The 2,500-nt window shown below is 29.8% G+C and overlaps 1 protein-coding gene across 1 annotated transcript in view; it reads right to left on the bottom strand.

The window, feature by feature from the left end:
- LOC137627053 (gamma-1-syntrophin-like) overlaps positions 1 to 2,500 on the bottom strand; it is a 66,552-nt gene that overhangs the window by 11,867 nt on the left and 52,185 nt on the right.

Raw genomic sequence — 2,500 nt, 5'->3', positions numbered from 1 at the left:
AATTCTTATCTGTCATAATATTATCAGTACAACTACAAAAAACAACAACAATAATAACAACAATAACAGCAACAACAACAATAATACTACTACTAATAATTATTATTATTTGTTGATTTTCCTTTATTATCAGTGTCATAACATTATTATCATTATTATTATTATTATTATTATTATTATTCATTCAATACAAGCAAGACAGTAAAGAAAATACAGTAATACTAATATTGTAAATTAAACACATAAAAGATTTATGTTAAAATCAAATCATATTCTTTACACTTGTAACTAGTAAACAAACATTGCCCAAAAGTTACATCAACCCATAGGGATCCAGTGTGAGAGGCAATGGGTCACGCTGAGTGTGGAGGATAGCCCATAATATAGGTAAACAGGTTTATACATTTGTGATAACGTCCTTGACTGGTGAACGCCAGACTGGGGTTCGAGTCCCGCGCAAACTCGTTAGTTTCTTTGGTTGCTGCAACCTCACCATCCTAAGTGAGCTAAGGATGGCGAGTTTCAGGAAGCCTATAGGTCAATCTGCTGAGTCCTTAGCAGCCATTGCCTGGCCCTCCTTAGCCTAGCTTGAGTGGAAAGGAAGCTTGGGCGCTGATCATATGTTTATATGGTCAGTCTCTAGGGCATTGTCCTGCTTGATAGGGCAATGTCACTGTCCCTTGGCCCTGCTATTCATGATCGGCCTTTAAACCTTCAACTGTGATAGTCTACGGGCGATAAATGTTTAGAACCATTGTCGTCCAGCCCGCAGATGGCCTCTCTCGCCACTGGCCTGTCTCTCGCCACTGGCCTCTCTCGCCACTGGCCTGTCTCTCGCCGCTGGCCTGTCTCTCGCCACTGGCCTTTATCTGGGTATACAGGAAGGGCTTTGGCATGTTCGTTTCCTTTATTATAGCCTGACCAAACAGAGAAAGATGCAACTCCCATGTATTATAAAGACCAGGTGTCTTGTTTTATATATATATATATATATATATATATATATATATATATATATATATATATATAAATTATATACATATATACATATATATATATATATATATATATATATATATATATATATATATATATTTATTTATATATATACATATATGCATATTTATTTATATATATATATATATACATATATCTATATATATATATATATATATATATCTATTCATATTTATATATATATATATATATATATATATATATATATACATATATGCATACTTATTTATATATATATATATATACTGTATATATATATATATATATATATATATATATATATATATATATATATATATATATTATATATATATATATATATATATATATATATATATATATATATATATATATATATATATATATATATTATATATATATATATATATATATATATATATATATATATATATATATATATTATATATATATATATATACAGTAATTATATATATTTATATATCATATATATATATAAATATATATATATATATATATATATATATATATATATATATATATATATATATATATATATATATATATATACATATATATATATATATATATATATATATACATATATATATATATATATATATATATATATATATATATATATATATATATATATATATATATATATATATACATATATCTTTCCTTTTACACTGGGTGGCATTACCAAACATACAGTATGACTACTTGGTCTCTCCTTGTCCCTCGAGTAGGGGGAGAGGGAGTAGTCACACCTGGTGAGAAGGGTTGACCAGAGAGGTATACACTCGAAAACTACAATTACCCACAAGTTGCCGAAACTGCCGCGTTGTAGTTAAGAAAAGGGGAGGGCGTGGGAAGGGTTGAATTTGTGTGTGTTCATATCTAAATATCTACCTAGCAAATTTGACGGCTCGCGTACACTAGCATATGTAGAATGTTCTTCATATCAAGGGTGAGACTATTAAATTAACCTCCTTTTTAGGTTAAATAGATAAATAGCATTAATGAGAACTCTGAAGAACAATTTTAGTGTTGAGGATACGAGAGTGAACAAAGGAAAGATAACAAAAGCTGATAAAAGAACAATCATTACATATTCTTAACTCTCAGCATCTCATGTTCTTGAAATCATGATATCCTCGTAATACCAAAGAGAGAGAGAGAGAGAGAGAGAGAGAGAGAGAGAGAGAGAGAGAGAGAGAGAGAGAGAGAGAGAGAGAGAGAGAGAGAGAGAAGATGGCAAAGAAACCATCTCAATTCTTCCCTTTTAAGAGGAATGAAATTCGTTCCACTTCCGTCTTCAAAAACTCTCTTTGTCCTCTGCTTTCAAAACGGGGTGTTTTGAAGACATTTCATTCTTCCCTTTTAAGAGGAATGAAAATTGTTCCACTTCCGTCTCCAAAAACTCTGTTTGTCCCCTGCTTTCAAAATGGATTTTTTTTTTCATATGTAAATATATCTCTCAGAGTCTGGTATGACTTAA

The sequence above is a fragment of the Palaemon carinicauda genome, chromosome 34 (assembly GCF_036898095.1).
Source record: "Palaemon carinicauda isolate YSFRI2023 chromosome 34, ASM3689809v2, whole genome shotgun sequence".
In the NCBI taxonomy this organism is placed as follows: Eukaryota; Metazoa; Arthropoda; class Malacostraca; order Decapoda; family Palaemonidae; genus Palaemon; species Palaemon carinicauda.
Note: the sequence above shows the minus strand (reverse complement) of the source record. Positions and strands in the feature narration are given on the sequence as shown.